This window comes from Pleurodeles waltl, chromosome 10 (assembly GCF_031143425.1).
Source record: "Pleurodeles waltl isolate 20211129_DDA chromosome 10, aPleWal1.hap1.20221129, whole genome shotgun sequence".
Lineage (NCBI taxonomy): Eukaryota > Metazoa > Chordata > Amphibia > Caudata > Salamandridae > Pleurodeles > Pleurodeles waltl.
This window is the reverse complement of record NC_090449.1, coordinates 619,285,918-619,312,816: the sequence shown is the minus strand read 5'-3', so window position 1 is coordinate 619,312,816 and position 26,899 is coordinate 619,285,918.

Here is a 26,899-nt window from a genome sequence, read left to right as displayed (position 1 = left end):
TAGGCCCTCATTTCGACCTCGGCGGTCTTTTTTAAAGACTGCCAAGGTACCGTTGTGCTGAAGACCGCCAGTGCAGGCGGTTTTCCACGCAGCGTATTATGACTGCTGGCAGCCCTCTGTCCTTTTTCGGATGGAGAGCCGCCAGCAGCCATTCTGGCGGTCGGCGGGGAAGTGGAGGCTGCTCCACCTCCACTGCCCCGTCATCAGAACACCGCCCACCAAATCACGTCCCATGATTCGGTGTGGCGGTGTTCTGGTGACAGGGAGAATTAAAAAAATTTCCCGCCGGCCTGTTGGCGGTTTTACCGCCACTTCTCCCCGTCCGACAAGGTCGTAATGAGGTCCATAGGTCTGTAGTCATGTCCCTATACTTATGGACTTGTGTGTTTCATACTTGTAGTGTTAACGAACTGAAAAATTCTACCTTGGTGTTTCTGGCATGTATGTGACCCAACCATTTGTGATAAAAATTGTGATTGTAATCTCTTGATTTGTCTTTTGCATCCAAGCAGGTCAACGCTAGGCCTGGGTGGAGTTCGTGTAGAGGCGTTACGTGGATTTTAAAAAAAAACTTTGTTGCACCATGCAAGTTCGGCTAGCAGGCGGAGTTTCTTGCAGCAGCTGTTCGCATGACATTTAACATCACTGGCAATGCGCAGTTGTGGCTTGCATTGGAATTCTCACGCGAACGGCACTACGTGGTTCACATGGGCACAGCCACCTTGGTTTTTTTTGCTTGTTATTGTGCTGGGGCCTAGTTTTATTCTCTCTATATCTCCTACATTCCCCACTTTTGAAACCTTTTTTCGCCTACTTTCTTTTTATTATATTTCCTTTTCTCTTTCTCTTTTTATATTTTAATTTTTCTCCTTTTTTTGCATAGTCTCTCACTTCTCTGTACCTCTCGTTTTTGTAGCTCATACAGTTCCAGTTGGCAAGCAATTTCTCAGTGATGTATAGTAATTTTGCATTCATCCAATGTAATGCATTGAGAGATTGATAATGAGATGAGAACTGTAGAAATCATTTGTTGCAAGTTATTAGTAATTCCAAAATTTAGTTTATGAAATTAGGAATAGGCGTAGGAAATTTTAAATAGGAGGATGGTCCTTGATCCCAATATTATTATTATACAGGCCCCCTGAACCTCTGAGGTAGAAATGTTACTGCGTTTGCCTTTTCCTCTAAAAAAAAGTAATATTCTTGGGGAGATTATTTATTAACAGTACCACTAATCTTTTCTAATATTTTTTCTTACATCATCCAGCATCCAGGGGCAGGAGGAGTGCTGTTGAGGAGGGCGAGGCATTTGAAGGTGGACCTTCCACAAGTACCGGGGGAGGTGGGTATGCTGGCCCCAGTAAGTCCTCCTGTTATTATTAATATTAATATTTATTTTCTCTATATATATTTCTCCTATTTGTTTTCCAACTCCACTTTGATTTATCTGTTTCGTAAAATCTTCTTATCCTGTATTATCCTATTCACTTATTTTCTATACTTCAAGTTTCTTTACTTCGAACTGTCTGGCTATGATAGTCTATCTATAGCTTCCTTCTTCTGCTTCACTCTCACCTTATGTATCATATCTTGTGGAGTTGTGGTAAGGATCAGAGAACACATGTACTGAAGATTGCATGCCCATGTAAGGTATTCTACACATGTTTCATGAGAATTAGGCCTGGGCGGAGTGAACGGAGTCTGTCTTAGCGGAATTCCGTGGAATTGAAAAACAAAAACTGCAATTCTGCGAAGGCAGAGTTCAATGCCCCGGGGAGCCCTCCTGAAGGTGCCCATCTCGGAAGCGTTAAGCAGGGTCAGACCGGGTCAGCCAGGCCGGACCTTGCTTAGCGCTTCTGAGATGGATGTATTCAGGATGGCCGTAGGCAGTGAAAGCTTCCGTTTCAGACCTCTTGTGCACCGGCCTGCCCCGGCACTGCACATGGGACAGGCAGCTGCACAAGAGGCCTGAAATAGCTGCTTTCACTGGCTACAGCCCTGGCCTGAATTAGGCCAGGGCTGTAGACTTTGAAAGCTGCTGTTTCAGTCCTTGTTTGTGCACCAGTGTGCACAAACAATGACAAAAAAAGAGAAGAGGACTTACCTGGGGCTTCCTTGGGGGTCCTCTTCTCTGACGAGTCCTCTCAGCGCGGCTGCCTCCCTCCTCTGCCCCAGTGCATGCTGCAGCCCAGTTATGGGCTGCACAGTGCAATCGCAGACTGTCTGCACTTGCACTGTGTGGTCCATACTGGGCTGCAGCATGCCATGGGTGAGCTCTGCTCCGCTGGCAGGGCTCGCGGAGTTTTTTGGACAACCCCACGCTCCAAGCAGAGCACAGCGTTCCAAAAACTCCGTTAGCTCCACCAGCAGGGCTGAGTTCCCTGAACACCCCTACTTTTAACAAATTTCCAAAAAACAAAATGCCCACCTGATAGAAGAGAATCCGTAACCGAAATATAGTAATGCATTTTCGGTTGTAATTTGCCATTAGAAAAAAAACAATAGGGGGAGGCGTATGTGGCATCTAAATTGTGTAAAAAAAAAAATCTAGCAGCACTGACCACCAGTTCCGGGGCCAGCAGCGGCAGTGCTGATGTGGCTGCAGGAGCAGATCAGGGGGGAGTCTCTGCAGCGGCAGTGGCGGGCGATGGGAAGTCCTATTGCTTCCTTATTGACAATTAGTAATATAGTCACTATAAGGGTGTACTAGTGTTGTTGACTCACCTCACTCGTCAACATTCTGCTTTTGCTTGTACTTAAGTAAGTATTGGGCTCTTCTATCTGCAACTCGGCAGTCTAAGGTTTGCAAAATGAACTTGAACTCTGTGTTTTGGAAAATGGAAAAAATGATGGAAGCAGAATGGATGGGTAATATATGATATGAGTGAAAGGACGTGTGTGGATTAAAGGGTGCATAATAATGATCATATAGGTGGGTGATGATGAGGATGATGGGATGCATGTGTGGGGGAAGGGTGGATGAAAGGCTATACAGGTGAACAACGCCTGCCCAGGTGGGTGGAAGGGTATGGGTGAAAGGATTCCATGCGTGGATTGGTGAACTGACTCCTCCTGTGAGTTAGATCTCTTGGATGGGTGAATGGGTGAAAGGATGAATGGGTGGTTATTGGCTAAATGTGTGTTGGTGAAATGTTAGTAGAGAGCCATGTTTGGAATTTGGAAAATGGCGAAGGACTGGATGAGAGAATGTAAAGCTTAGTTGAAATGGTGTGTATCACAACCAAGGGTGACGAAGAATAAGAGTACTAAAAGAAGACAATTTCAATGATGAAGAATAGATAAATGCTTGGAATGAAGAAACAAGGGAGACCTTCTAGATAAGGGAATTTGGCTCATTCACTTTACCTGCTTGGAATGGTTTTTATCAAAGGTTTGATGCAAAGGTTTGTATGGTATTTTAGAATATTCCTTTGACTCACAGTATTGTTTAAGCGAGGCAGGTAATATGTATCCCAGCATCCATTAACCACCGCCTCCCTCCCTCGCTATGGCCTTTCACCAGTGCCACCCATGATGACCTAAAAGCTGTATGGTTCAATTTCACAGAATCGGCAATGTGCGTCTGTCAGCTTAGGTTAAGTTAATATGTCAAACACTTTTCAATGCATGGCAATGCTAAAAAAAGGTGTGTGTCCCTTTTCTCCCAGTGCCCACTGTGTCAGTCACTTGCTAGTACTTCACTCTGTTAACCTTTCTTATGTTCTGTCCAAGACTTCAGAATAATTTGGGAAAATCAATCTTTGGTTGTGCCATATTTTTCAAGCCAAGTGATGAATATAATTCATTATGGCTTTCATAATGGATTTTCTTCTGTTCTAATTTTTCCCTTTCAACATTTGCCAACCACACTGAGTCACACCACTAGCCAAACCTTAGGCACATTATGAAGATGATGAGGAATTGATGGATCTGTAAAGTGTGTACTCTACCTACCCACCCTAATCAACTCTAGCTTACACTGCAGTTGAGTACATGAAGATGATTCCTTTTCTTACTGCAAAGCAAATGTATATTATTTGCAAAAAAGTAGTTATCACAATGTGTGGCGGAGGAGGGGCCTGAGGACAGTGAGTAAAGTGGTCCATAAGTAAGTGCTTTAATTTTCCTGAATGGGATAGTCTGTGAAAATGCAAATGTGCCACACACAATCTAAATCTAATTCCTTAATCCTTTCCCTCTACTGTAGTGTATTGTTTCTCCCACTGTCTACTTATGGCAGACAGGTTATCTGCACAATTGATTATATTATGTGGCATGTTTTGTTCTTAGTATTCATCAGCCTTGTAGGGCAGGTACAAAGAAGAACAAGGCCATTAGAATAAAATAATTTTCTAATACATCTGCCACAGCTGCAGACAGTAATGAGTACAACTATGGTGCCAACTGAGCTAGCAATGCCACCATTAATTTAGCACAACAATCGAGTGAAGAATACTTGTACTTCATAGTGTATATTATATTAAGTTATCACCTTAAAATTGAATGGCCTGAGGTGACCACCAAATGTACTGCTACTGTGCCACTACACTGCAAGATTTTAAGCAAGTGCTTTGCTCATAGCATTGTTTACGATTTCACTTTCTTGATATATCTATTCCTGCTGTTCCACCATCACAGCAGGAAATAGCAGCCTGGCTGTGGCGGACAAAGGTGGGGGACATATGGGCGGAGTATCAGCGGCTGGTGGTCCTCGAGAAAAAGGAGGAGGAGGCAGCAGACTGCTGTTGGTACTCAGGGCCCCAGCCAGGACCCTGTGCCTCCAGCCCAGCCACACCTACACCACAGTGCCAGGGTAGCCTCCTGCCGTATTATCCCTGCTGCCTTCCCCCTCGGATATCATCTTCCAACACGGTGTCCTGCGGAGGCTGGTGCAGCTAGAGGCCCATCAGGCACATTTAGAGAGGCTCCTAAGGAGAATCCTGGTCCATCTGTGGTGCCCTCCTCTGCCCCTTTTTTAAGGGGTGGGACTTGTGGGTGAAGAGGATGGGAATGGGTTTTTGCTGAACTATTTTTTTTATTATTTTGAACAATGGACAATAGGACATATTTTTTTTGTTTTGAACATTGTTTGGGGAAAGGGACAATTGTTTGGGGATGGGGTGGGCAAGTTGTGGATGGAAGGGGGGTATTTGTTATTTGTGTTAGGAAAGAGGTTAAATAAATAGTTACATACAGTTCTTTATGCCTAAAATCTTTGTTTGGGTTGTTTTACTTCGCACTGCTGCCTTTACCCAGCGTGTTTTCAAAATCTACTGATTGTGTATTCCTTTTAGTGCACCATGTCTTACAAATCTGCTGATAGTGTATAACAAATATTTATGCAGTTATGTAACCTTGTCTCAATGCTCTTCTAGTCTCTGCAGTGTATTCTTCAAAATATGACCCACATAGGAGTGGAGAGATGTTAGATTGCCAATTATATAACCTAAACTACAGGTACAACAATGCTCCATAATGTTTTTACCTGAATGGATGAAGCAAGGGCTGCATGGTTTCTCAAGGTACCATGGTGGTGTAGTAGTAGCATGCTAGCTCACTAAAAGTGAAGGCATCAGACGAGAGGTCTCATTCCACCTAGGTGAACTGAAATGAAGATCCTGCACACTGAGTTGAGGTTGCTTCTACCACATCTGCCCCACCAAGAGTGAGATTAATCAATGGTGTAAATTAAGAATCAACACCTCAATCAATCTCACAGTCCGGGGGAAGAAGTTTAGGGATTTGATAAATGGATGGGAAAAGGATTTTGGGAAAGGTGTTACAAAAAGCCAAACACAACAACACAAACAAAACATTCACCTGGGAAATGATCATCCCCTGTGAAAGGAATAGAACATTTTTTAAAACATTAATATGTTTGACACTGATAACTTAACATTCTGCCAGCCCCAGTGAGAGTTGTATATATCTAAAAATGTTTAGTCAGCTACGTTTGCAAAATAGCACATATAATAATTGATCTTGGGGTGAAAGTAACACACACAGTTGTAAAAAAAAGAATATTGAAAGAAAAATGATACTAGTCTGTATTGCCAAATTCAATGGTGCACCTGCAATCTTCTGGGATTGCTCTGTCAATCTTCTTTTGTGCCTTGTTGAAGCGGTTCGATAAAGTAAGCATGAGTGTTATGGTGGAGGAGAAGAGTAGGCCTGTGGATTGTAAAACAGAAATTATTATATTCATGATATTGTAGAATAAAGAAGAATGGAATGGAAGATAAGCTTCATGAGGAGCAGTGTACAAAGAAGGGTTAGAGGTGGCAGTGCAAGAGCAAAGACCTTTGTGATCATCCAGCAACAATCACAGACAGGTGTCAGCATATATCGTGAGGATCTAACTCTCACAGATTGGAGTAGGCCTCTTAGACTGCTTCTCATGTCATAGAACTTCCTTCCTCTGACAGTTGTTTAAGTTGTCAAATCAAGCTTGGAATCCTTCATTCATACTCAAGTTTAGACTCTGATTAAAGAGTATCATGTCTAACTCCATACCGACACAGTCACAGTCATGACCCAATTGAAATAGAGCGACCAGTAACTGTTTAGTTAGAGAAACATTGAGTATGTTAGATTTTCTGGACTAGAATCTTGTTTGTTAGCTAACTGGACTGGTTGGGTCTTCTTTGGCAAATGTGAACCAGAAAGCAGAGCACCAGAAAACAAAGCAGTGTGAAAATGCCAGCAAACAAATTTCGGTAAGTGTGAAAGGGAAAGAGGGAAAAAAACTCTCCTTCAGGAAAACAATATCACCAGTTATTATTTTCATGCTACCAGCATTGTAAATCGATCACAACACAAACACAAGCCAGCATATTTTATTTAAACAATATAAACACCCACTCTCACTCTCTGCCACCACTAAATATGATGAGTCACACCAACCATCTCAATTCTCAACATTGAAACAAGTGTCCCTCATATCAATCATTGAGCATATACAGCATTACTTAATTGTTCCAATCAAGCACAGTGGCATATTGCTGATCCTCTTCGATTCAGGAAATGAAACACACATTGGACAGTAAGTCATAAATCAAATATCTAGGGCAGTCCTGCTAGGGGATAAAAGAAAGAATATGCACAGAATGGAGGCAGGCATTCTCTCTAAAATCTCCTTGAAGTGATTTTGGTGTGTTTAGAGGCTTCTTTAATGCACACTTGTCCAAATACAATTCTGCCATACATGTGCCTAAAACAGTTGTGGGTCATCAGTCATTCAGACAGAAACAACCAATATACACTAATAAGGGTTCCCACAGCTAGCTATTTTTTTTCTCAAAGCTGTTCATAGTAGAAAGGGGAAAGCTCTATGATGCCCCAGGTCTAGTCAGGGAAGTATATTTTGTCCTCAAACTCAGGTGGTTCACCAAGATGTTCATCAGCTAATACACTACCATGACCTGAGTCTGACCAATCATCACCCTCTTCCACCTCCTGTTGTACTTCAGGTATGCTGTAATTCAGTGGTATAAAGTGCTGATTCATTTTGATCATGGTCAATCTTTCAACATTTTGGGGTGAGAGACTGGTCCTTCTCACTGTCACAACTGCACCACCTGCACTGAACACACACTCAGCAGACACACTGGTTACAGGGCAAGCCAGATACTTTATTGCCAGCCTGCTGAGCACTGGCCTTTGGCCCTCTTCCCATACCAAAACACCAATGCGTTTTGATCCAGCTAAACCTCCATTTGGTCAGCCAGGTTGGCCGAGACCATCCACTCAATAGTCATTGGTGCTCCACCTTGCTCGAGCTCTGTTGCCTTCACCTCTGCAGTGGACTTAAGCCCTGCCTTTAGAAACCAGTCAAATGCAGATTTTGGGACGGCTGCTGCTGCCCCTGTTGATGTTGTAGATTTTGGTTGCTGTGAGCAACCAGCACTCTCCGCAGGCTCTCTGGAAGTTGTAGGCTGCACCCCAGAACTTCTGCCCAGGAGTGGGTCTCTAATTTCCAGCTGTTCTTTTTCTAGGTCTCTGCCTTGTTCAGTAATACATGTTTTGTAGGTTCAAACATTCCCATCAGAAAAAGGAATGAACGTGGCCAGTAATTTTTTGTGCTATGAGTCTAGAATTGTGGCACAGATGTAATCTTTGAAGCCTTGTATTAACAGCTACCTGAAGGATTAAGCTCTCCACCAACATTTGTGCATCTGTTTTTTCATCCACACCTGTGTACCTTTCAAACACCTCCTTTAGCTGTTTTTGCAGCATAAACACCAATGGGATAGCTTGACCCATGGTACAGTCCTCCTTGCTGACTTTCTATGTAAACATTTCAAAGGGAAGCAGCATCTCTGTCAGGCAACTGACCAGGACCCATTGGTACATCTCAATGATCATGCCTTTCACAGTTGTATCCCCTCTATGCATGAGATATTCATTGATTGGTCTGTACTGCTCAAACAGATGTTGTAACATGTGATAAGTAGAATCCCAACGTGTTGGCACCTCCTGTATGAGGGATTTAACTGGAATTCTATTATACGGCTGGATAATACTCAACAGCTTGCGGGCTTTAAAATAATGACTAAAATGAGTACAGTTTCTTCTGCATGTGGACAGTAAGTTATTGACTCAAGGTTTTTTTTAGGAAGTCCTGTACAATGATGTTTATGCAGTGAAGCAAAAACAGGATCCTGAAATAGCCACCATCTGACAAGGCCTTAACTACATTACTGCCATTGTCCGTGGCAACAAATCCAATCTTAAGCCTTCTGGGGCGCAGACATTCATATGCCTTGTTGTTAAAGTCATCCAAGATGTTTGCAGCGGTATGGGATTTCTCAATGGCAAACATAGCTATTGTTGCATGCTTCCGAGCACTATTACAAATTTCAGCTTGATCAACACCTGCAGATATCATGCCTCCAACCCCCACAAAAGAGATACAGTACGTAGTGATGCACATATAATCAGTGGCTTGGCAACTGGTCCACATGTCTGTCATCAGATGGATTGTCTGGACGGCACTCTGCTGCAAAGCTTGTCCAACCAATTCCAGCACATCGAGATGTTGAGCTGGAACAGCAACTCTGGTGAAATAGGTCTGGCTCGGAACCTTCCATTTTGGGCAGATAGCTACCACAAATTCTAGAAAATCCACTCCTTTCACAAAAGAAAAAGGAAGGAGGCCCAACACTAACATTTTAGCCCGCTGTACAAATGTGCCGTTGTGTGGAGGTGTTCGTACTGCCCCCCCACCTAAACATTGCAGTAATAGTTGCCTGGATATTTTTTTGCTAGTGCCACTGATGCAGGCAACTTAGAAGGTGGAGGTAGGCTGAATGTGCGTCTCAGGCTGGCAGCCATTGTAGGTTCTTGACTTGCTGTTTCGACCTGACTCTGAGTCTTTCTATGTAATTGCAATGTTGCTGATATGGGCGGTGATACTACTGCACTGCTGGGGGCAGGGCTGATTTGTGTAACAAAAATGTTACCCTCTTCTTCACCTTCCACCATGATCAGATCAGATTCCCTGCTTTCAACACCCTCACTAGCACCACTTGCAGGCTTTTCCTTTTGGCCGCTAAGGTGAGTCTCCCAGCGGATTGCCTGGTGTTTTCTCAATTGGGTTGTTTGGCCTCCGGTTCCATAGTTTGTACCAAGCTTACCCCAACTAACACTTGCTTAGCAAATGAAGCATATGGCAATGTTTGGCTCCTTTTCACTAACCATAAAAAAGTCCCAAACTGGGGACGTCAACTCTCTAACACTGGTGCCACAGCCAATGTCTGAAGAAGTGGCGGTATGTGGATGTTGTTTTGATGATATTTGCCTCTCTGCAGTGCCTTCTGAGGTGGGTGTGGATGTAGGTCACACCCGAGGCCTTGTAAATATGGAAGCTGGTGGTTTCGCTGCCAAATCTCTCGGAGCAGGTTGAGAAGATGGGGTAATGTTTGATTCCACAGGGGCTTCGCTAACATCCATGGTGACTGGCTCATCATCAGATCATCATCCTCCTCTTCTTCATCCATAACTGTAAGGCTTTCAGGAACTTTTCTTTTCACTTCTTGCCTCTCCTGGCATGTCTCTGACTGAGGTGTCATACAAGTGGAGTCTTGATCATCAGAAGGGGGTTTGAGGAAGAAGATGGTGGAGATCTGGAAGACAGTGGATCTTGTGAAAGAGGGGCTTCTTCTGCTTCCTCTCCATAAAGCTCAACATCCTGATATGCTCCTACTTCAGGAGGAACTGCTGTTGCTGGCTGCAGCTGTTGTTGTTAACTGGCCTGAGTTTCCGGCAACGATTGGGTACTACTTTGTGAAAGAGATTAGTTCAATTCAACGTCGCTGCTCATCAGCGTTACTGTGATTAGAGAGGCTGCCTCTGTGCCAGACATGGGCTTGGGCCTACTTTGGAATGGGGCTGCTGATGCGAGAGTGTTGCTCCCAGCTTACTCCCAAGAGGATGGTGCGGCAGGCACACGTCTTTTCCCCAAAAATGGTCTGGGACAACATACCAGTGGTGGGAAGCTCCTTCTTATCACTTGCCCCTTTCTTGGTAGCAGCTTTCTTTGGGGCCATCTTGAAGCTGTCAGTTGTCAGTAGTACTTAGCTTCAGGAGCTGAAGAGATGTCCTTGTGGTCGTGAGTGTGGTCACACGTCATGTTGAGCACAGGCCTTCTGTCTGGCAGTACTGTGGGTGATGTCTCTTTCTCTTCGTGCACCTAAAAGCAAACATGCAGAAAGGATCAGTGAAACGTTACGTTGTTTTTGCAGATGCGTTAGTAGTAGAAACAAACACTATCATAGAATGGTTACTTAAATAAACCTATAAATTATTATGAAATACAGTGTATCCATTCATAAAAAGAACACACTAACATTAATTTTCATTAGCATGTAAGTCATGAAGGATAAGAAAGAGAAACAACTACAACATACAGAATGTAACTGACAGCTTTCTCTGTCTGCATCAAGTTGGCATGTGGCACTCAGGGAGGTGCTGGTGACAAACTGAATAATAATATTAATCCTTGAATAATATAATGTTATGAAATGTAGTGCAACTGTGTACCTATGGCAGACATGGGGCTCATGGGAAAAAAATAGAAAAGAAATAATTTATGGAAAGAAAAATCAAAAAGCAAGACCAAAAGTATATAAAAAAATAAAATATTATTATTATTATTAAACTGATATAAAATTTAATAAAATAAAGGTTGTGAAAAAACATTTTTTTAAATAGATTGCAATTTTTGATGGACTGGGGGCAGGGGACTAGAATGAAAAAACACAGGGATTTGGGAGGCAAGGAGTGGTGGAGGTGAAAAATGGGAAAAAGTATGTAAATAATACAAAACTGCTCATACACTACATTTAGTAATAAGCATCATTGACCTACTTGGCTTGAATAAACAACTCACAAAATGGCGGCCAGCCACATGGTCCAAAACAACCAGCAAGAATGCATGGCCATCAACACATGCAGGCCTAAAGCAACATGGCTGCCTACACAAAATGGCCGCCAGCCACATGGTCAAAAAACAACCATCAAGGAGGCATGTCCACTACAACAAAGAAGAACATATGCAGGACTACTGCCTACCTAAACAAAATGTCCATCAGCCACATCAAAAACAAGCAGGATGAATAGAAATCATGGTGGCCTATGACAAGAGGGAAAACAATATTAAGTCAATATTAGTTATTCCAAACCTTAAATTAAAGGGACTACAACAACAACACACATCATACGAAGGCATCAAGTGCTATATAACCCCCTATACACGGTTTGCAGACAAAATGTGAAATACCGCCAAACAACATTTTGTTATCTTTAATCCAATGACATCCATGGTGTTTCAGTTCCACAGACACCAAAAACAGTTGTTTTTTATTATGCACCCATGACTAGTACTGATCCTACAGCTGGAAGGCCTATTACATTAGCAGGCTAAGCTACTTTACATTCAATTTAATGAATATTGCAAATTTACAAAACAGAACATGGAGCAAATGTAATGCACTGTTCAACATTTTTCCTTTGTAGAACAAAAATTACAAGTAAAAATATACATTACCTATTGAATGTGTTAGGTTCTGACAGCTCCCCCTGATGATTAGGGATGAGCCATGTGTAACACTCTAGATGAGCGATTGTTTGTGTAGACATGTCATGCATTGCATACTGATGTGCCTTGCCTATTGACACAGGGACCTAGGACACAACTGTGTACAATCCACAAACAATTTGCTCTTGAGGGACTACATATGGCTATGTACAGTGAGCAATCGAGTACTGTTTGTTGTTGTAGTGGGTAATATCTATGCAACAGGCCACTACTCCTCAGAGTTACAGGCCAAAAGAAAGGTAGTGATGGATCACTGTCCTCAGCCATATGTCTGGTAAAATGAGTATGTTGGCCTCAGCCACCCAGAGGCTACTTGTCTTCAGCGTATGATGGGTGCTGGTGCCCAACTACTGTCTGTAATATGAAGATGGCCATCATACATATGACTGTGCATACATTTTTTTGGGGTGCAGCTATAGATCAATGCTTTCCCTTGCCAAGTGGCGAATGCCATTGACATGATTTATGTGTCATCACTGTTGCCAACATTCCTTGTGCCAGCATGTGTCCCTTTCTCTTTAGGAAAACTTTTGTAAGCTGCTGTTTCATACATAGTCTACATGTGTTTAGGGGATAATTTCTGTATTCCCTCACATATATGTGCATGTCAACTTGTGTGTGGAATAGGACATTTATAATAGAGGTACATTTCATGTTGTGCCACAACAGCGGTGTGTCACCATTGAATATTGGCTGACACATGCCCTCACTCATCACAGCATGTCATTTGACATTGCAGTCGCAATGAGGGACATGACTGACAGGCCTAGGGGGTTTATCCACAATGTGCAGTCCCATGCCATTGATGTAGGATCAGGTATCAAAGTGCTTTGCAAATGTGAAATGGGAAACGTTTGTAACCTGACTGTTGGCATTCATCAATGAGTGACTTGCAGTTATGTTGGAAACACATGTGTTTGGGTTCAAGCATCATCCACTGTCATCTGACCAAAACAGAGACAATGATGTAGCTTCCATTGGGCAACATGTTGAGGGCTGTCTACCAGTACCTGGAAATTTCTTGGCCTCTCCAACATCCAAGGGACTAATGGTGTCTACTGATGCACTCAGTGTATGTCATTGTAAGGGGTGCCAGACATTAGTGGTGATTTCCCTGGGACTTGCTGATTAATTGTGTTGTAGATTTTAGAGACATTTTGCACATTGTGGCTATAGTGTACATTTCCATGCCAAATGTGTGGCCCATCTGAGCAACATTAGCACTACCTCCATGGCTCTATTGGGTCAAATATCATTTGGTGTGCATTGTGTAAATGTTTCCAATGTGACATAAGTATTTACATGTCACCTTCTCCAGGCTATTGTACTGTTGTCTGCAATGGCATGTTCTGAGAACATCATTTATTATTGATGTGTCATTGTGTATGTGACAAATAGATGTGTGCATGACCTTATGTGGGATTTGTGGGAACGGAGTTGGAATTGGCCTTCAATCGTAGGACAACAGGTAAGTGATGTATGCTCCATGAGGGAAAGCATTGAAGGTGAAGAGGTCTCCTACTTGTTGAATGGTTACTGTGTTTGCACAATTTCTGCCATGCAATTGTAGCTGTGTGAGATCCTGACTTTCATGTGCGAAACTGCTGACAGTTCAGATGGCATGCATGCATATGGTATGGTACATTTATGGGCCACTTAGGTCGAGTTCTTTTGCTGGAGCCTACTTGACATCATGGTAATGTTTGCTATTCACCAATGTTGTTCAAGTGTAATCATGGACATTTGGTGACCCTATTTCTTTTTGTATTTGCAGCATCATCCCAGGGTAGTAAAAGAGGCAGGGCACAGCATAGTGCGGAAGCATCTGACCACGGGACCTCCGGTCAAGACACCACCGACACAGAGGCACATACTGGCCCTGAGGGTGAGGGGAGTGCCACAGGGAAGACCGGATCAACATCCTCATCATCATTAGATTCTTCCTCCAGTAGTGTTGAAGGACCTATCAGGACATACACTTGTACCATCTCTGTCCATCACCCACAGTTCTATTGCCAATCTACCTGTTGCTCCCCACCCAGCTGGCTGTGCCCACTTACCCAAGAGGGTGGGTGTCTCCTTTGCCACAGGTACCTCTGCTCCAGCCCCTGTTACCCTTGCTGCCCTCAGCGGCTCCTGAGGATTATCTCTGTGGGTCAAACAGCCCTTATGAATGCCATCCAGGGGTTATCCACCCAACTGCAGCTGACAAATGCATTCTTGGAAAGCATTCATAGTGCAATGTCTGGCCTGAAGAGATATTTTCACGCTCTGTCCTCCACACTGATGGCAGCCAGTCATCCCCTACCTTCCGTCCCCCTCCACCTCCCTCTTCCCATCAAAATCCCACATTGTCCTACCCATCCCAATCACACAGGTCAATGTGCACACACCCACATCAACACACAAGAGCATCTCACATATACATAAACACCACAAAACACATCAGCACCCAAGTAGCCAACAGACACCCACAGAGACAACATTAGCCTCCACTTCCCCAGGCACGCCCACCGGCCTACACACCACATCAAGCATACCCACAGACATCACCACAACAGTCAGTGACACACCCACTACACCCACCATGCCTTCAGACACACGCCAGCAGACACATAGACATCTACCTCATCCACCATGCCTGCAGACACCACTCAAAAGACACACAGAAATCCACTACTACAAGCATACCCACAAACCTCATCCCAACAAACACACACCCATCCACCACTGCTTTAACTCTCCAAAGTCCAAAGCTTAGCCTGTTTTATGCTTATGTTGAACTTCAAATATCAAATCTAACTCCTCCAATGTCCAACACTTTCCCTGGCTTACCTTACATTGGAGTAGGAACAGGAAATTAAATGCATCCAAAGTCCACCACTTTTGCTGTTTTTGCTTACTTTGGAGTGGAAATATTAAATGTGACCCCTCCAAAGTCCATTACATTCCGTACTGTTGCTAAGATCTGGGAATAGTATATACAATCCTTACAGAATAAGGATAATTTGTTTTAGTTTTGTTTATTTTGTATTAATATATTTACATTATTTATTTCATTTTTTTATAATTTATGTAGTTTATATATATATTTTTTATTAATTTCATATTTTATCAAGTTTGATATGTATTATTATATATGTGTGCTGTATTTAGTTTTCAAATTACTGTTAATATTGTTAACATATTTTTTAAATTGTTTAAATATTATTTTTAGATTTGCTAAAAATACATTTAAATTTACATTACAATTCAAATCTGATTATATTATTATTAAGTAGTCTAATATTTTTTAAAGATGACATATAATACCATGTATATTTATATTTCGATACACTTAACACTTTTGATGATATTCTGTTCCAGTGGTTAATTGGCTGTAACTTTAAGCCCAGCACATTTCGACCTGACTTCGAGTCTATATTTATAAGAAAGAGAGAGAGAGAGAGAAAGAGAAAGAGAAAGAGAAAGAGAGAGAGGGAGAGAAAGATAAATAACAGATAAATGTAATTCAGCAGAGGGTATGTTTCTTACACGAAGATGTTACACGCATGGCCTGGAAACAAACAAGGCTCTGTTGTTTATATATTTGACGTTCATTGCAAAAAGATTGTGCATAGCAGGGGGTAGTCTCCCCTTGGAGATTCTGCACAGGGCTTGGCCTTTTGCCGTGCACAGCAGGGACTTGGTCTCTTACTAATAGGGGTTGGGCACAAAGTGCAGGACTTACTGACACCCATTCGCTACTCACAGTCAAAGGCTGTGCCTAGCAGGGGGAATAGACTCCTTCTCAGGGAGTTGGGGGCAGGCCGTGGCCACAAGGCGAGTCCAAACACGATATTTGCTGGGCCAAAGCCATGTTCATTCGGGGTTTATTTGCTTACTCAATGGTTTAAACACTCACTTGAGGGGATTGACAAAGGCTCTCACTGCAGTTTGTGGGCCATGTGCAAAAGGAGTGTTGTTAGGGCCTGTGCAAAAGGCCTAGTTTGTGTGTAATGGATTGTGATGCAGCCTGTTTGCAGGTGGGGTAGGTCGGTCACTTGGAGGCGTTGGTTACTTGTGGGTTGGCCACACCCTGTTGCAACTCTCCTATTCTGCACGGCTGCAGGTCAGGTGAAAAGGGGAGGGTTGCTCGCTCACTCATGGTGTTGGGCGCAGGGCCCCGTTTAAGTGTAGCAGACCTGCCCACATGCTGTGTGGATCTGGTGGTTGTTGTTGACGGAGGTTGGCAGAACAATGTCCACCACTGTTCTATTGTACGCAGTGTTGTGCCAAAGAATATGAACATTTCTCTTTAAAATGTAGAAACATAATTTAACATTTATACACCAGCATGACAAAAAGTAAAATGTTTTTAGCTATTTTTACCATGAAAGGGGATTCATTCTGTCATCCAAGGACTGTGACAGTATGCTGTAGGTGTTGTAGAGTGCAAGCGTTTCAACAATTTACACCTATACCCAATTTCCTAACATCAGTCAAGTAATAATGAACTCACCCACGTTTGGTTGATGCCACTCTCTGGTTACTGGTATTCAGTCACCTAAGTAACAAAATGCCTCCACACACTCCAGTGTGGTCATCCACCTTTTTAACCATAAACACCCTTTAAAATAGTGTTAGTTTTATATCCATTAATGGGATTACACTTTTAGAGATCTCACACGACCTGCAATATTGAATGCACTGGTTGACATGTCTGTATTAACCCCTGATAAGGCATTTTCTGACAGGCTGTATGGGCAGCTGTTCATAGTTTAGTCAAATACACTAACATTGCTGAGAAGACCAGAAATGCATACAAACTTAGAGTTATAGCTACAACCACATTTCAAGTTATAACATCTCTAATTGGCTCAACCTTACATTGTACATTAATTAACAAACTACAAAGCCTCATTTTCATCAGGATAGTAATAGGAGTTAATGCTTGTTGCCAGTATACTTAGAATATATTTATATCAGTTTTCTGATATGTATTAAAAAAGGCCATGTGCCCAGACATCCACCGATGCATAATCATTACTGCACATAGGCTCTTACTTCTCTTACAGATTTGTGGAAAATATATTTGTGTTCAATCCACAAACTGCTTTAAAACGTGGCCATTCAACCCACATAGAGTGTTCTTATATTTAACATAGAGTAAGGCATGCAGCTGTAGCTTTAGTGGGGGTTAAACTTGCAAATATATGTTTTGACATGCAGGTGTAGATTTGGATCCTGGGCCTATGCTATTTTCATTCTCTGCACAGAGGAAACATATTTTGTTTATGACAATATGTTATTTACTACTATTTTTTAAATAAAAGTTCATTTAGTAAAAGAGAATAGTGCTGCTATGGATGATGTCATCAGTGTGTAATCAGCAACATCATTTGAAATTTCATCAGTGATGTCTTCAATTTTGTCATATAATATGTCATAAGTGATGTAATATGTGAAGCCATAAGGAGGAGGCAAGTTATAGCTAGTTGAGTAAACTATGACTGGTGAATTTCTCAATTGTATTTGTTTTTAAACTTAAGATGCTGTCACTCATGTATAATGTCACTTCAGTTTTTATATGTATACCATTCTGATTATCACCATTATGATTCAGCCACATGTTCCATTGAAAAAGCATTTTTGGATTTTTGGATTTCCTTATGATTTTTGACCCCAATTATGGATTTGTACAAAACTTGCCAATCTAATAACTCAATCAGCTAAATTATGCATGTTTTGTGAAGATCTGTAAATAGCAAAAAAATGTTAAGGAGGCACATAAAAGGGGTATCATTTCTCATTTTAACTCTCATTTGAAATTTTGCAGAAACTGCAAAATCCAATGAACTGATGTACACCAAACTGTGAATGAAAGTAGAAATGTACTCAGAAAGCATGATTTTGTGACCTGGTCTCAGTCTATTCAGTACTTTTTGAGATGTTCACATTTAAAAATGGTGTTGGGCAGGAAATAAAAGGTTAACACATTTTTATACCTTATCAGTGGTAAAGCCATTTGTAAATTTGTTAATTTGTCACTTTAGCACCGTTTGACAAATATTCTGGAAATTGGTAGGAACTGTGGCACCAAACATTGGCACCATTGGCCCCCAGGGATGGCTCGAGGAGGGTACCACATTGGGTCCCCATGGCCCCGAAAGGCTCCGTAAAGGGGGGCAGAATGCCCTGTCTCCTTATAAAATTAATGTATGGGTGTCCTGGGTAAGCACCGTGACACCCACAGTAAATTATTTTAAAATAATTAATAATAAGTGAGTGGCAGGAGCTGCTAAAATGTAGAAGTTTATTCAGAACATGTTTGTTTTGATTGGTGTAAATCCCTTCAGCAATTTTTGAGAAATAATTTGTAAAGGGTTTTAAGAGTTGGGATAACAGATGGAAGGGTTGTACAGTGCGTTATGTATGGAAGAAAAGTCCATCAGGAGTCCTGTCAATTGCAAAAAATATGGCGTTGTTATGATTGTTAGAGGGATCTTTTTCTCCCGCTGGCCATTTTGGTAGCACAATAACAGCAGTGGACCCGAAGGACTCAATTCCTGTGTCTTAAAATAGTTTTGTGGTGGAGGAATTAGGGGACACAGTAGGCACACGCTATCCCCCAGGCACTTGCTGGAGGACCTAGAGAGATATTTTATAAGTTAAAATAAAAACAAAATCAGATCTCCGATGGATCCAGTGAGGCCCTCCTGGGTCATATCATTGTTGCCTCTACACAAGCCTCAATCCCATGGTACTTCCATATCGTACAGGCTTCCCTGAAGAAGCTTGCATGGTACTGTAGTAGTAGAAAGTGGATTCTTGCGTGTGGCTTATTACAAAAGCAATGCATTACCCAAAAAAGAAAAACAAAGAAAGTGTGCTGTTGCCACTTTTTGGGGCACTGTGTGCCCAAGAGGGGTTGGTAGCCCTGTTGTCAACACCCACTGTGCATAGTCAAAGACAATGAGCAGCAGAGGATTAGGCACTCGAGGCAGAGTTCAACCAGATCACAGGTCAGGTCCTGCAGCCAACCTAACAACCCACCAGCGCGATACAGCAGGAGTGGCTGCACAATTTACCACCCCATGTTATTCCAGTACTGTGCAAGCCTCCCATAGGAAGCTTTCATGAAACAGTGATACAATGTAGCGGAAGCTTGTGCAGTGGGTACCATGGGTGTACCACTGTACGCAAAAAAATCAAAAAGAGAATGCATGCGCAGTGATGGTTTTGGAATCCACAGAGCGGTTGGTGCAGGTCCTAGGTTGTCACTTAGGGCCTCATTACGATTTTGGCAGTCCCATGACCACCATGCTGACAGTCCAACCACCAACGGTCTGGTAGAGTTGACCGCCGTATGATGAGTATGGTGCTTGTAGAAACAGAAGATCACCAACACTCCCTCCAGCACCGCCAGCCCGCCACGGTCACCTGTTGGCACAAACAGGCCGGCAGAGCCTGTGTTTCCCCCATAGTCATTACAAGGTTGCACGCCGCCAATGTGACTGTGGCGGTCCAGCCACCAGGGACAAGCTGGCAGAAATGGACAGTATAAAGGGAGACACTCACCTGCAGACAGCTGCACACATCTGGAGCCGCCATGGAGTTCTTCACAGACATCATGCCGCTGCTCATGCTTGACAAAAGACCACAAAATCACTGCCGCCGTGGATGACAGCAACTGCAAGTACACACACATACCTGTATCATCAACCTTAAAAACTGCTTGTAGCGCCACCAAACACATCATGGGGGGATGCCAGGGGCAGCAGGCACACATCTCAAACTTCACACACTCACTGACACACAGCAACACAGACACTTACACACTCACAATATGCACACTTTAGCCAGCACACTCACACTGCACTCCAAAAAGACACAAACACACACAACCACACAAATCAAGCACAGGGACACTGAAGGCTATACAACATAGCCACACACAGTAACAACAACATACCTACAGCACATATACAAAAACAAATCACACACTCACATACAACACTGGCCAGGGACTGTCCACACGTACAATACACACATCGATTGATGTTACATGGAATACATACAATATCACCAAGAAACAACCCTGCAAGGGACACACACATCACACCACCATGGAAGCACAATGGCGTGCACAATAGACAGAGAGACAAATGGTCAAAATAGACAAAGTGCGCCAAACCAACAATACCTGTGCAATTGGAATGGGAGCATCAGGAGCATACATGGAAGGAGGCTGCACTGGGACACGTCAGGTTGAACATGCCCCTCAAACAACATGTGCACAGGAAATGGCCCTACATGGATCTGAGGGACAAACAATACCAAAACCAATTGTCATGCACAGCTACACAATGAGAAAGGGCAAGTCAACAAAGCACATACAATTCAAACACCATGGGACATAACTCCACACGAACTAGCTGCAAGGGACACACACCTAAATGGACACGCGCACACCCAAGTGCTAAACAACCTAGCTCAACTTGAAACACTTAGGGGGTTATTCTAACTTTGGAGGAGGTGTTAATCCGTCCCAAAAGTGACGGAAAAGTGACGGATTTACCACCAGCCGTATTACGAGTCCATTATATCCTATGGAACTCGTAATACGGCTGGTGGTATATCCGTCACTTTACCGTCACTTTTGGGACGGATTACCACTCCTCCAAAGTTAGAATAACCCCCTTAATGTCTGCAATAACAAAACTCAAGAAAACACACATCACATATATACAATAGCCATATCAGGTGGACAAGTCCAACACCATAACTGCTCACATTGGAAAACTTAAAAATAAACATCAAACAGTGCACAATGCCATGAAACCAACATTGCATATGCACACACACATACCTAACACACGGCATACACCCTTCCCTTGGGGACAACAGCACTGCATACAATCTCACACACTGCAGACAACAGCATATGCAGCAGCAAGCAGGAACAAACACACACAAGTGGTTGCACATCAACATAGGTGAGGAATTGCAGGACAAAGGTATACACAAAAAGATAATCTCTTTGCCTTTAATGTCAATAACAATGATAGCAAAAAAAAATGTACAAAGGCTATTGGCCAGTCCAATCAAAGTCCAAATCATGGCACAGTGTTGTGCCCCTACTCGACTCCTGACTGCCATGTAACCTCCACAGTAAGGGGCATCAAGGGGGCGGTATGTTAGGGATTATCTGGGGTGGTGGAGGGAGATCGGATATGGGAGGTGGGGTTTGGTTTGGGCTTGGGAGTAGGGGCTCTTTTTTGGGAGGGGGCTTCTTCTTGGGGGGAGGAGTATGTGTCTTTGCAGGGGGGGCAGGGGATGCCTTGAAGGTGGAAGGGATGGCCTTGGGAACGGATGCAGACCTTTTTAGTGTAGTACCAGGGAGGGCAGGGGTAAGGCCAAGGTCACATAGGAAAAATGTTTGGTATAAATGAGGACAGTCATCAGAAGTGGGTTGGGATTTAGAGGTGGAGGCAGTAGTTGCCTAATGTGTAGTTGTGGATGTCCTGGGTGCGTGCTTATGGGAGGTATGCTTGTGTGTGGTGACTGTCTGTTGGTTGGGTGAGTGAGGGCATTTATGTGCCTTGGGCCTAGGACGGGTGGAGGTGCGGGGGATGCCATGGTAGATGGGTGGTTGTCTGTTGAGGTAGTGACTGCAGGTATGGTGGATGTGCTGGATATAGATGTGTCAGTAGCTATGGTGTCTGCGTGTGTGGTGTTTGGGGTGGATGTCTGTAGGTCGGCTGGGGTAGTGTCTGTGGCTAGGATGGGTGTAGTGGCTGTGTCTGTTGTGGTGGTGTCTGGAGTTAGGCTTAATGTTGTGTGTGTGATGCAGGAGGTGATGGGGTGTCAGGGAAAGTAGGTGCTGTGTCTGCAGGTGGATGTTGTTTGTGTGTGTGCCTTGTGATGCTTGTGTTTGTGTGAGCTATCTTGTTTTGTTGATGTGGATGCCTGAGGATCATTTTGTGTACTTTGAGTAGGTAGGGAAGGGGGATTTGGACTGGAAAGAGGGAGGTGGAGGGGGATGGAAGGTGAAGGGTGACTGGCTGCCATCAGTGTGGAGGCCAGAGCCTGAGAAGATCTCTGTAGGACAGCCACTGCACCATGAATGGCTTCCAGGGATGCATTGGTTTGTTGGAGTTAACCTGCCAGTCCCTGGAAGGCATTCACAATGGTGGACTGATCCACAGAGATATTTCTCAGGTGGTCAATAGCCTCCACACTGTGGGCAGCAGGGCTAACAGGGGCTGGGGCAGAGGAGACACCCTCCTTCTTGGGTAATTGGGCACAGCCAACTGTGTGGGGAGTAACAGGGAGGGCGATGATAGAATGGGAGGATGACGGACTAGGATGTTACTGGGGGGGTCCCTGGTGGGTCTGCCACCACTAGGGAGTGGTCACTGGAGGAGGAATACGATGATGAAGAAGAATGTTTTGTCTCCCCTGTGGCACTCCCTTCGCCCTTCAGGTCACTGGGTTCCTATATGTCAGTGATATCTTGACCTGAGGTCCCTTGGCTAGATGCCTCCCCCACTCGGCTGTGCCCTAGCTCCTTCCCTCGCCTGTGCTAATGCTGCAAAAAGAAAGATAAATAGGGTCACTACTTGTAACTTTAATCACAACTCTGAGTGACAAAGAATACCATCAGGTCAAGTAGGCCTAAGCGAAAAACGTATACCTAAGTGACACATACATAGGCCATAACATATGCTTGCATGCCATCTGGATTCTCCAAAGTTACTCACAAGCCATTCAGGATGTCAAACTACTACAATTGCATGGATGAAGTCTGCCAAACCTCTCCATCCCCAATGCTGTGCCACATGCAGCAGACTCCAGTTAACCTTAAGCCAACAAAAGTATCCTATTGTAATGTAAACACCAATTTTTAACCATGTCTCTGCACACATCCATTTTTGACTTTCATGATGTACGAACAATTTGGAATGAAGTCAATGACACCCAGCTGACTCTGATACAAAAGTTCTATATCATAGAGTGTATGAAATAGAAATACCCATGTCCTAATGGATACATGTCAACAATTTACAGATCTACAAATGACACCTGCCACAATAGAGTCAAGGAGTAACCACACAGGTCACACAGAGAGTCTTAACATGTGTCAATGAAAGGAACTCCATTGATGGCAGGTTCAATATATCAGGGAGTAATGTCTCAACAATACATTCAACAAAGATTTAGTAAGCCCCAGGATAGTCACCACTTATGTCTGACACCCATGACAATGACAACATCTGAATGTGTCAGTAGTACACATCTTTCACTTGAATGATGTAGAGACATAGAACTCACAGTCACAAATAGGAGGACTCCAACCTGTTGTCCTATGAAAAGCAACATCACTACCCACATCTTAGACATGCCAAACAAGGTAGCTATCTGTGGATGAATCCATGAACCCAAACACATGTGATGTCAACCTCAATGTAAGACACTTCGGCGGTCATTCTGAGCACGGCGGGCGGCGGTCGCCGCCCGCCATGCGGTCACCGCCGAATGACCGCCCCGCGGTCAAAAGACCGCGGCGGCTATTCCAACTTTCCCGCTGTGCCGGCGGGCGACCACCAAAAGGCCGCCCGCCGGCCCAGCGGGAAAGCCCCTGCAACGAGGAAGCCGGCTCCGAATGGAGCCGGCGGAGTTGCAGGGGTGCGTCGGGTGCAGTGGCACCCGTCGCGATTTTCACTGTCTGCTAAGCAGACAGTGAAAATCTTTGTGGGGCCCTGTTAGGGGGCCCCTGCACTGCCCATGCCAATGGCATGCCAATGGCATGGGCAGTGCAGGGGCCCCCAGGGGCCCCACGACACCCGTTCCCGCCATCCTGGTTCTGGCGGTGAAAACCGCCAGAAACAGAGTGGCGGGAAGGGGTTCGGAATCCCCAAGGCGGCGCTGCAAGCAGTGCCGCCATGGAGGATTCCCTGGGCCAGGGGAAAACCGGCTGGAAACCGCTGGTTCCCCTTTTCTGACCGCGGTGGTAGCACCACCAGCCTGTTGGCGGTGCTTCCGCGGTCCCCGGCCCTGGCGGTCATGGACCGCCAGGGTCGGAATGACCCCCTTCATGATGCTTGACAACAGTCTAGGAATAATCCTCAGTCAATTCACATGTGCAGTAAACACTTCAACATGATGCCACATCAAGGGCATAAATAAACACTGATTGGTCCCACAATCTTGGGCCACATGTCATGTCCCTCATTGCTACAGCAGTTCTACCTGCCAAAAAACATACCATGACACATGAAGGTATATGTCAGTCAATACATAAAACCAACACACCATTGTAATTGTACCATTCAACAGTTTTCCTAACACATGTATGTGAGGGGATACAGCCATCATACCATCAATATGGCTAGGACATGCCTGACATTTCTGATAATGAACATTTCCTAAAGGGAAAAGGACACATGCTGACATGTAGGCACATTGAATGTTGGCAACAGCTGTGGGGCATAATTCATTTCAATGGACATTAACCACTTACAAAGGGAAAGTGTTTTCCTACATCTGCAAACAATTATCCAGGTAAGCCATGTCACATATATGTTGGGCACCAACGCAGCAAAGACTGCAGTGAGGCACCAGTACCCATCACATACTGAGGGCAATGTGCTTTTCGGTGTCAGATGTCTACATACACATATGTCCAGACACATGACAGAGGATCCATAGTACAATTAACTTTTGTATGTGACATTCAGGGGGAGTGATTATTGGCTCACAAATAACACCCACTACAACAATAAATAGTATATGAATGAGGAGTGGACACAGCCATTTTCAGACCCTGCAGAGTAAGTGGTTTGGGAATTCCCCGAAGGTTTGTACTAGGTCCCAGGTTCAGAAAGTAATAGACACCGGTTAGATAAACATGACATGTTAATACAAGCAATCACCCAAATACTGTGATCACACAGCTCATCCCTAATTATCAGTCGGCGTAGTGAGTACCCCACACAATTCCCTGGTAATAGGACAAGCAGGATTTCTCTGTGTACTCACCCCCTTATGATTGCTGTGCTGCCCTCAAATGCCCACCCAGCTCCGGTTAGGTCACAGCCAGAATGCGGGCCAATAGGGGGCTCGTTGTCTGACAGGTAACCCGCCCACGGTGGGAGGACAGCCCCAGCTGGGCCACCTCGATCTTCCAGGCCCAGCATCTCAGGTCCTCCCACCTCTTTCTGCAGTGGGCACTCCGCTGGCTGTGGGCCCCCAAGGTCCGCACCTTCTTGGTGCTGGCTCTCCAAATCTCTTTCTTTTGATGGGCGTTGACCTGCAGGGATTTAAAAACACAAGATAGGAAATTATGTCCCAATTTCACACACTAAAACGGCAGGATCACATACATGTCAGTACACATTTCAATAAACAAACAGTTTAGCTCATAATGCCCCAGTGGGGCACATACCAGTCACTGAGTACATGGACAAGACTACAAACATATCCTAATCTGCAGACCAAACCACTACCTGCTTAGGCCCTCCACTAACTAGGTTGGTCAACTGACATCTTGAGGGATATGCCCTGGCATTCTCACAGAGATTTCAAAACGTATGGGACACAACACAACCATGTGGCTTCCTAAGCCACAGCAGCTGCAGCTCCATGGCCTTACTACAAATTTTGGCACATATGGGCACAATATAGCCTGTGAGGAGGGAATATATGGTGAATTACAGGGAATAATAATGGATATGAGGCAGCTACCTGCTCCTTTTGTGCACCATAGAGCTGTTCATACAGGGGTAGGACCTCTTCCACCAGCTTCTCCAGCTCCTCCAGGGAAGTCAGGGGCTGTTGATGTGGCATGATTGCTCCCAGAGGTGGTTCACAGCAACTGAGGTCCTGGAGGTCATGCTGGCAGCAGTGTCAGGAGTCAAATGAGGGCTCATTCAGAACATGCTGGTCATGTCTGCCACGTACGCGGCCATCACCGTAGGTAGACATATCCATTGGCCCAAGACTATCACTGGCAACAACGTTAGCATATGGCTGTGTCCCCCATGGTTGCAACCGTCTACCACCGTGACCACTTCCGCCGGCAGACATCGGCGGTTCCTAGTGTCCAGTGGAGTTGGTCAAGCACCCTCCATTTTAAAAGCATTTTATGTGGTATTTGGCTAATGATAAATGTGCCACACCTCTGAATAATGGCCTAAAGAACTAATAAATGCTGGTTTTATCCTGTCTTGTATGTCCTTCTACTTTGACAGCATTTTTATACATTGCCAGGCACATACGGCAAGAATAATTTGGCCACAGACGCCCCCATGGTAATTCAAGATCTGGAACTTATGTCACATTCCAAGTAGCATGTTTCATGGAAAAATGAGTTGCTGTCCAGATAGGTGATGGATAGGAATTTGTGCTAAAGCACTGGGGAAACACATTACTTCTCTGGAATTGACATTGGTGATGTGTACTGAGAATCATGACCTTTAAATCATGGCATGCCTTGTCACAGTATGTCAATAACATGCATAATGTATGTTGCACAAAAAAAATTGGATGATGGCTCTACTCATTTCTTGTCCCACATAGGTACCCAGGGAGGGAAAGGATCAGACATCCTCCTGTCTACCGTCCACTGCCAGACCTTCAACCAATGGAAAGCAGTCACATCATCTAGATTTACTATCTGAATAGGCAAACAATTGTGGATCTCTGTCGTCAGTTGGAGCCAGATCTACTGCCGCCGTTTCTCATCCAAATAGTATACCACCCATTGTACACGTTATGGCAGCATTGCACTTCTTGGCCACAGGGTCCTTCCAAAATACA